This window comes from Balaenoptera acutorostrata, chromosome 14, assembly GCF_949987535.1.
Source record: "Balaenoptera acutorostrata chromosome 14, mBalAcu1.1, whole genome shotgun sequence".
In the NCBI taxonomy this organism is placed as follows: domain Eukaryota; kingdom Metazoa; phylum Chordata; class Mammalia; order Artiodactyla; family Balaenopteridae; genus Balaenoptera; species Balaenoptera acutorostrata.
The window spans coordinates 73,689,025-73,698,672 of record NC_080077.1 but is presented as its reverse complement, the minus strand read 5'-3'; the positions used below and the strand labels follow the sequence as shown (position 1 = coordinate 73,698,672).

Below are 9,648 nucleotides of genomic sequence, written 5' to 3'. Positions count from 1 at the left end.
GGGTCCCAGCATAACTGAACTTGAACCCTACTGCTGAGGATTTTTCCTAACCCTCATCCATCCTGCATCCTGCACTCCTTCTCGCTCAGCTCTTGGGCTCCTGTCACTCAAAGTTAGCCAAGGGGACGCACTGCCCAGCCGGGAGGGCGAACAATTCTCTCCGGTTCCTTTCCCTTCCTCGCGGCAGGCTCTCATCCAGACGGTGCGCGAGCGCCCCCGGGCGCAGAGGGTTCCGCCGAGCTCGCGCCTCCCGGCCCGGCGCCCTCGGGCTCGTGGGGTGGGGCCGGGGGCGGCCCCGCGCCCCGCGCCCCGCGCAGCCTCCGCCGCAGGTCGGGAGCGCGCGTTCCCGCCGCACCGCAGCGCCGGGAGCCACCCGCCGGCCAGGCGGCTGGAGGCGGCGGCGGCGCTCACGCACCTTGCAGGAGCCGGTAACCGCCGGCGGGACGGGGCGCCGCGGGCGTGCGCCTCCGGCTCCCACGGTCGGGCTCGCTCGGGTTTGGGGGTGGTTTTTAGTTTGGCGGAGTTGGAGGATGGGAGCGGGGAGGGGAGATCTGGGGCTCGAGGGTGCCCAGGGCAAGAGTGCGGGGCCGTGGAGAGCACCCAAGTTCAAAGCCTTCTTCGCAGCGGGATGATGTGCGTGTCCTGCGCTAGGGCGTCGGAAAAGGCTGAAAGCGCGGCGCTTGGGGCTAGGGTGGGCTTCCTCCTCTCGCTCCCGCTCACTGACCCGTCACACCTTCTCTCGCCCGGGGGGAGAACGGCCAGCCCCGATGTGCCCGGCAAGCGAGAGAGCCCCCCGACCCGGGCGCGGGGGACCTGCTGGTCCAGGCGGAACGCGCCGCCCGCAGCCCTCGGGTGCGGGCCCCCTGCCTTGGGCCGGGCTCTGGGAATGATGCCGGTTTGACGGTTGGTTAATTCATTTCGTTTGCGCTGGGGCGCCTGCCTGCAGGTCATTTTACTGATTAGAGGGAAATACCGGTTTCGTTTTTCTCCCTGTTTCCGTCCTTTCTGCGTAATCAATTGAGGAAGACAAAGAGTCGCCTCATTAGAAACTTGTTCGGAGGCTTTGTGGTTTCCGCCGCGGTTTAGATGACACGGGCAATCCCAGATAATGCTGTGGATTTCATCTGACGAAAACGAAACCTTCCGTGGTGTTCAGAAAGCAAAGCGAGCTTGGGGGGAAATGTCCCTGCTACTCCAGGGAGGAGAAGGGAACTCCCACGTGTAAATTAATTCTCATGAAAACCCTAAAGGTAAGTGGTCGTATTTCCAGTTTCCCTGTGAAGAAAATTAGGTTGAGATATTGGGTAAGTTTTCCCAGTTGAATCCCCCAGTTAATGCTGAGGAGGAAGGGTCTGGAAACTAGGACTGTGAACCAGTGGCCCTTAGGTACATCACCTGGGGGCGCGTCACTGAGAACGCAGGCAGGAAAGGCCCCCGGCTGTAAGGATTGGGTCCCGAACGCAGGAGAGGCTGCCAGGAGCTGGGGTGCCCAACAATAAAGAGTTTTCTTCGAATCGGGAATATCATCCAGTGTTTATGGAAGATGAGGTGATATTAACAGGTGACAGGGGAAGGCTGAGTTGCTACCAATAGATTTCCTTCTTTTCAATGTGAGAAGGGCAGCCCAAATCCCTTTAAGAGGATCTGGAAACCCTGAAACCAGGCTGGATTGTTCAAGGCCCAAATAGCAGGCATCCTAGAGCAGTGAAAGCTTTCACAGTCCCTCAGAGCAGGCTTGAGAAATGAGAGCAGAGCCAGCAGACTTCAAAAGAAGGAAACACTGAATCCTGGCAGCCCTCCAGAACAAATTCTTAGAGAAGCTAGCTCAAGACCACCTAGGAAAGGATTTACAAATTCAATTTATGCCAAACGGACTTCTTTCTCTTTCCTAGCAACCTACTGGGGCTGTAGATTGGGGCATGCCATATCCACTGTGGGTTGTGACCTTTAGTGGAATGCTATCAGTGTAGTGAGTTGCACCAGCATTTTTTAAAACATGAAATTCAATAGAAGGGAAGAGAAAGCATCAGAGTGCATTGTTTGTGCAAGGGCAGGTATTGTTTTATGAATCGTGTGTGTGTGTGTGCACGCACGCGTGCAAGGTGTGTGTCCATTGTTTATCGTACTGCCTCAGCATGGGTGTGCATACCTAACCCCGGCTGCCCCATTGTTTCTTCCAGGCTAACTTCATCTGCTCACAGTGGGGGGCTGTCTTTTACCTTGCAAATAATATCATCAACACCTTCTGGAAAGTGTAAACTTCCTCCTCCCCATTTCTCTAGGCCCCCAGATGTTGAGATATTTTGCCAATCGGAATTCTCAGTCCCCTCCCCCCTCCCCATCATGGATGATCTAAAGTGTGTCCTGCCTTTGCAGAGGCGTTTTACGAAATATCATACTATCCCTAAGGATAAGGCGTAGGAAGAGTGGACACACCACAAGGCATCGTCCCTGAGTCTGCACCTCCTGGTGTCACTCATCAGGAGAGAGACATAGAGGGGACATTTATCAGAGCTGTGGCAATTACAGATCTGGGAGGATACTCTCTGAGACCCATTTTATCTCTGGACAAGAGATAATAATACTAGAATGTTTTGGCTCACAGTAGGGTTGAAGGTCCTGTTCTGCATTTGGGTTCAAAGAATCAATGAAAAAAGTAAAGGATGGGGTGGCCCCGTTAAGCAGCATTTCATGTGAGAGAAGAAACCTGAGGGTCTTAATGGCCCACCAGGCCCGAATGAACCATCGTGTGAAGTAGCTGCTCAATAGCAAACGTGGGTTGTGAGAGCAGTGATAAGGACAGGGCTTTTTTAAAAATAGATATTCTCATGGAGCTTATTACGTGTCAGGCAGAGTTATAAGTGTTTTGTAATTTTTTCTCAATCCTGTAGCACCCCCATGAAGTAGGGAATATAATTATCACCATTCCCATTTAACAGATGATGAAACTAAGGCACAGAGGGATTAAGTATTTGGTCCAAGATTACATAGAGGATCTATGAGATGCTAAAATGATGGATGTTTTTTAAAAGTCTCAGTTTAATTATTGCTAGTGTCTGTGTTACCCAGATCTATGTAATTTTCCCCTGCCTAGAGAACATTGGTACATTTCATAACCCTTCAAGTGAAAATAATTTATAAGCCTCAAGTAATTATTCTCCCTAAAGGTGCGCTTGTTTTCCTCATGCATGTACTTGGGAACAGCAAAAACAACAATTAAAGGCAAAGGTGGGGCAGCTGAGGGAGCTGCTTCCTTAAGGATTGGCTCTGAATTTGCCTGGTTGAATAAGAAAAAAAAAAAATAACTAGGAGATGAGTGAGGGTATTGCTTATAAACATTACCTGTCTTTCTCCTAACCTTTGTGTAGATTTTCCCAGAAAATATAATTTTATCTTCTGTTAAAAAAAAAAAAGAAAAAATCAGAAATTTATGATGAAGATCTGAAAATCTGGAAACTACTAGAAACTATATCATGTAAACCTACATATATTCCTACCAGAGCTTCTTTAAAATTTCCACTAAATTACCTCCACAGGCGAGGAGAGTTATCCCGTTTTTCTGGGAGTCCAAAGCGGAGGCCAAGGCTGCCAGAAGCAAGTAGATGTTTATCTTGAGCTTCCATTTGATATTTGCAGTTTACTTTGTAATGTGTCTTCACTTTTTTAATATAAAAATGTCTTCCAAGTTTTCTCTTAAAATTGATGCTCCAAGAGGTTGAACCAGGTGTGACCCAAGATTTGGGGGCTATTTGACACCCTCAGTCCTAGGAAAACAGAGGGGAGACCTACGAGGGATTAGATCGTTAGAAAATGATCATTAGAAGGTGTAGCTTTCCTGCTACTCTGTCTGCAGCTCTTAAACCACTGCTTTAGTTTAAATTTCCTTTTCTGTAGAACAGAGATTGAAATACCTGGTCCCCTTCCTTTCTTGCTTGTTTGTCAAAGGAATGATTCAGCTCAGGGCTGTAAGGAACAGTGTGTGCTGCTTGGAGATAGAGTCCATCAGCAATAAATACAAAGTAGGCTTGTTTGCCAGATCATCCTCAAAGTGATTTAAGAGATGGCCAATCTCGCTCTCCTTAGTCTTACTCATGCCAGGAGTTTCAAAAATTCCACTAATTAAAATGGAAAGGGCAGTTGTTTCCCTAGTACCATTAAAACTTTAATTCATCTGGCTGTCATGCTTTATCCTAGCATCTATATAAATCAGTATGAGGGTTCAATAAGAGGCACCAAGGGAGTCTGATTTATACCGTCTCGTTATTAAAATGACAGATTTAAGTAATCCATGTGATGGGATTTGAGAAAAGGGAAAGAGTCCTCGGGGGCTGAGATAGTTGGACAGAATTCCATGGGGGAAACGGTGACTGAGCCCTACCCTCAAAGGTAGGCAGGAGTCTGGAGAGTGAGAGATGGCAGTGCAGGCTGGCAGGTGGGACAGAGTGGGCAAAGACTCAGAGGGCCATCTCTGAGGGTCCCCCCACCCCAGGCTCCTCTGCCATAATGAGCCCTTCCTTTCTTAATGACTGTGTTGCACCTGCTATCTGTTTGTGTCATCGGGCTTTTTTGATGCTTCTCAACCTGTGTGTGTTTGTGTGTGTTTAAGGGGGTGAAATTCAGCAGGGGAAAGCATGGTTCTAAATTCAAGCCTGAATTCTCTGAATTCTTTGAGGGTACAGGCCTTGACTTTTCAACCGCCACTAAATCACTCAAAGTCAAGCTCACAGTATTGAGAATATCCTTGTTGGGCTGAATTGACTCATACTAATTTTAATGTGTTCATGTTCTTTCTCCTTGAAGGACATGGTGATGAGGCCATGATAAATGTAGTGGCTAAAGATGGCATATAGTGGGATAGATTAATGGCATTTGTTTTTCTTTCCAAAAATGTATTTGTTATTTGGTGAGAGTAGGAGTGATTGGTATAAAATAAGTTATTTTTAATGGCTTTTCTAGGAGAGTTTGTCTAATTAACTCATCAGAGAGAACATTGGTTTTAAAAAATTACTTTCAGCAGCTGTATTAGTATGCTAGGACCACTGTAACAAAATACCTGAATCTGAGTGGCTTCAACAACAGAAATTCATTGTCTCACAGCTCTGGAGACTGGAAGTCCAAGATCAAGGTGTCAGCAGGGTTGGTTTCCTCTGAGGACCGTAAGGGAAGGATCTGTTCTGGTCCTCTCTGTTTAGCTTATAGATGACCGTCTTTCTGCTGCCTCTTCACAAGGTTGTCCCTGTGCATGAGTGCTCCTGGTGTCTCTCTGTGTGTCCTAATCGCCTCTTCTTATAAGGACACCAGTCAGATGGCATTAGGGCTCATCCCAACAGCCTCATTTTAACTTAAGTACCTCTTTAAAGACTCTGTTTCCAAATATAGTCACATCCAAAGGTATTGGGAGCTAGGATTTCAACCTATAAATTTTGGGGAACACAACTCAGCCCATAGTAGGACCTTATCCATATTGTACTACACACACACACACACACACACACACACACAAACACACACACACACATATACATACATACACACACAGTTTTCACAAACAGACACACATCTTTGAGTTTGTGATGCAATTGGAAAGCAACTTAGTCTTTTATTAAGCTCTAGAGTCATAGGTCTGGAAGGGAATTTCACTACAGCTCTTTTAGCCCTTTCTCTTTGCTGTCAGAGAGAGTGAATATTTAAGCCATTCCAGGTAGCTATCACATGAGTGCAGTGGCCAGAGGCAATGTAGTGCAGACCTGCATGGAACTGTCTGCTTGCTGTGAAAATACTGATGCCAGACAGCCGACTTTCCTTTCTTGCAGAGGACTGACTATTTTTATTGTGAGATTATATCTCTCCTACTTGGAGGGTGCTTAAAATAACTTTTTGTCTATGAAGTAATAATTGTTAATGATAGTTGTTTTTTACACGTTTCCTTACTTGGCAAAATATAAATGTCAGCATTCCAATTTTCCGGGTCCATGAAATCCAGCTGGTCTCCAGGAAGCATCTCCCAGAGACTGGAGCCGGTTTTATGAGATTGAGGCACTTCCTTTTTGTCCTGGGGAAGCAACAGACTTTAAATGTAATCCATGAGAAGGCCCCGGAAGCTTCGGAAGAATAACTGGTGGTGGACTTATGCTGAAATGCAGTGGGCTAATGACACGGACCATAGGAGGTGACACTTATAGAAAGGAGAGACTGGGAAGCAGTCTATTTCCAGGACTAGACCGAGTGGGAGGACCACGGCTGACACAGCATAAATATTCTGCCAGCTTCTCCCTGGCATAGGGAAGCGTGATTCCTCACAGCCAGGACAGAGTATTCCTTTTACTTGGCAAGAAGGCGCCACAAGGGCTCTTGAACAGAGCAAAGCTGGATCCTTGAAGGTTGGCCGTGGAGGAAGGACCCACACGGGGAGGGTTCCTGGATGCCCCAGCACCATCTTTTGTCCCCTGGGTGGGCTTTTACTTTGGGGAGCTCTCAGTTACCCTCCCCCAGCCCTAGTGCATTGGTCAGGAAATGTTGATTTTTATTATTATTCTTTTCTTATTTAAAAAATTTTAGAACCTTTTCTGAGTGAAATATACATAACATAAAATGTACCATATTTGAGCGTACAACTCAGTGGCATTAGGTACGTTCACAGTGTTGTGCAACCATCACCACCATCCGTCTCTAGAAGTTTTTCATCTTCCCAAACTGAAACTCTGTATCCATTAAACAAAAACTCTCCATTCCCCCCTTCTCCCAGCCTTTGGCAACCACCATTCCACTTTCTGTCTCCATGAATCTGAGTGCTCTAGATACCCCATATAAGTAGAATCATGCAATATTTGTTCTTGTGTGTCTGGTTTACTTCACTTAGCATAGTATTTTGAAGGTTCATCCATGTTGTAGCATATGTCTGAATTTCCTTTTCTAAGGCTGAATAATATTCCGTTGCACGTACATACTACATTATGTTTATCCGTTCATCCAGCAGTGTACATTTGGATTGCTTCCTCCTTTTGGCTGTTGTGAATAATGCTGCAATGGTGAGGTACAAATATCTCTTGGAACCCCTGCTTTCTGTTCTTTGGAGTATATACCCTGAGGTGGAAATGCTGGGTCATCAGGTAGTCCATATTTACATTTTTGAGGAACCACTATGCTATCTTTCATAGCAGCCGCACCATTTTATCTTCCTAACAACAACACACAAGCGTTCTAATTTCTCTGCATCCTTGCTAACACTTAACTGTTTTCTGGTTTGGGTTTTTTTTTGTTTGTTTGATAATAGCCATTTGAATGGGTGTGAAGTGTTATTTCATGATGAAGTACCAATTTTTTTAAAATAAATTTATTATTTATTTATTTATTTTTGGCTGCGTTGGGTCTTCGTTGCTGCGGGTGGGCTTTCTCTAGTTGTGGCGAGCAGGGGCTACTCTCGTTGAGTTGCACGGGCTTCTCATTGCAGTGGCTTCTCTTGTTGTGGAGCAAGGGCTCTAGGCGTGCGGGCTCAGTAGTTGTGGCTCGCGGGCTCTGTAGTTGTGGCTCGCAGGCTCTAGAGCACAGGCTCAGTAGTTGTGGCGCACGGGCTTAGTTGCTCCACGGCATGTGGGATCTTCCCGGACCAGGGCTCGAACCCGTGTCCCCTGCACTGGCAGGTGATTCCCAATCACTGCACCACCAGGGAAGCCCCGAAGCACTGCTTTTTGATAGCTGGTTCTTTGACTTGACTCTAGAACTTTAAAAAAATTAATTAAAAGTGATTCAGTTATACATATACATATATTCATTCTTTTTCATTGTAGTGCTGCAGTGAACACTGTGGTACATGTCTCTTTTCGAATTATGGTTTTCTCCGGATACATGCCCAGGAGTGGGATTGCAGGATCATATGGTGGCTCTATTTTCAGTTTTCTAAGGAACCTCCATACTGTTCTCCATAGTGGCTGTACCAATTTAGATTCCCACCAACAGTGTAGGAGGGTTCCCTTTTCTCCACACCCTCTCCAACATTGTAGTTTTGATTTGCATTTCTCTGATATTTAGTGATGTTGAGCATCTTTTCACATGCTTTTTGGCCATGTGTATGTCTTCTTTGGAGAAACGTCTATTTAGATCTTCTGCCATACTTTTACGGAAGGCTCAGGAATAAAGCAAAAAATAAATAGTAATAGGAACACAAAAAACCTAATTATAAGAGAGTGGTCAATTTGGGATTCTACTGGTGTCCTCCACATGCCTAGACTATTTTGAAGTCCAGACCAAGAAAAGCAAGGTCCAGAAAGAGGCAGGAGTTCACTAACCAGATGACACTTCCATGGTGGGGACACCAACCCCACCACTGGTGAGAGTGTCCTCACTTTGTGGCTGCAACAGGGCATCCATGTTGGGATAAAGGACAAACAGCAGAGCATCCTGTCTTGTGTGCAATGGGGTATATTATATAACATGAGTCCTTTGCCCTAATTCCACATTCACCAGCTAATGTGGTGAATCTAATCTTCAATTTTGTTCCCCAGACTGTGTAAAACACATGCTCTGATCTGCTTGGCCATTTTGTTCGTTATTGTCATTCCACAAATGGATGCTCTGGTTATAAATCATTCTCCTTCGCTTGGTCAGCGTGACCGCCTCAGCCCTGGAGGACTGTGGAAACCCAGGTCCCTAAATCTGCAGAGCTGAGGGCAGTGTGCCTGCCACCTCCACACGCATCTCAGAGCCGTGCCTGGTCACTTCTCGGGAAATCCTTCCCAGATGGAGCCTTTACAGCCTCTTTCTTGGGTGTTTTTTCCCTGTGTGGGCCTGATGTTCTTCTCTCTGTCCAGCTGAAGTCTCTGTTAGAATGGGAGAACTCTGCTCTAGGGTTTAGGGTTGAGAAAGGGTGAAAGAAGATAATTTTGTGGCTTTTCCACATCATAAGAAACTGACTCGATAAGTACTTATTGCATGTCTGATATGAGCCAGGTTTTGGGTGGGTTACTGGAAATACAGCGGTGAGCAAGCAGGGGAGGCCCCTGCCCTGATGGAAAAGAGACCAGAAGGAAGAGAGTGCCGCCGGAGGATTGGTTCGTGCGCTCCTAGCATAGCCTGTGCTGTGGTGTATTGCAGAGGTCTGTTACCATCTCCAGAGACCCCCTCCAAAGGGCTCAAGGACAGCCATTGTGTCCCCCCGCCTCCAGTAGGTCATGCAATAACCGTTTGCTGGGCTGACCCAGGGAGTACCACAGAGCCGGGAAGCACCAACTTTAAAAAGTACTTTTCAGCCTATTTACAACTATGTAGGTGCCCAGAATATAACTAGAGGAGGGGGGTGTAGGACCCACCCCTTATCCTCTTATCCTCTTTGAGGCAACAGCTGGTGGAGGAAGGATGCCCGCTCGTTAATTCAGCATCTCTGCATTTCAGGTATTGGCTGAATATCTAGCTGTACGAAATATTAAGTTTCGTCTCTAGTTTTAGAAGTTGTTCTTCTATTGGCATTGACTCTGATATTCAGACAGGAAATCTTAAGGCTTGCAAACACTTTTTGTTCCATGTTTTGTTCCTAGAAATAAGCTGCTGCTGTGCAGGGGAGAAGTGGGGAGAGGCGGGGGGAAGACGCATCCAGTGGGGAGAGGCGGGGGGAAGACGCGTCCAGAATTTCTCTGCCAGTTGCAGCCACCACGT

The 9,648-nt window shown here is 46.6% G+C and overlaps 1 protein-coding gene across 3 annotated transcripts in view; it reads left to right on the top strand.

Annotated features, from left to right (window-relative positions):
- Nucleotides 1–294: 294 nt before the first annotated feature.
- Nucleotides 295–9,648, top strand: part of MRAP2 (melanocortin 2 receptor accessory protein 2) — a 46,824-nt gene continuing 37,470 nt past the window's right edge. Inside the window, exon 1 of one of the 3 annotated variants that reach the window (XM_057527992.1) lies at nt 295–479. The gene's annotated coding sequence lies outside the window, so the exon portion shown is untranslated. Of the gene's footprint in view, nt 480–546; nt 634–9,648 lie in introns of those variants that run through there. The other 2 variants (XM_057527993.1, XM_057527994.1) reach the window with 2 other exon arrangements.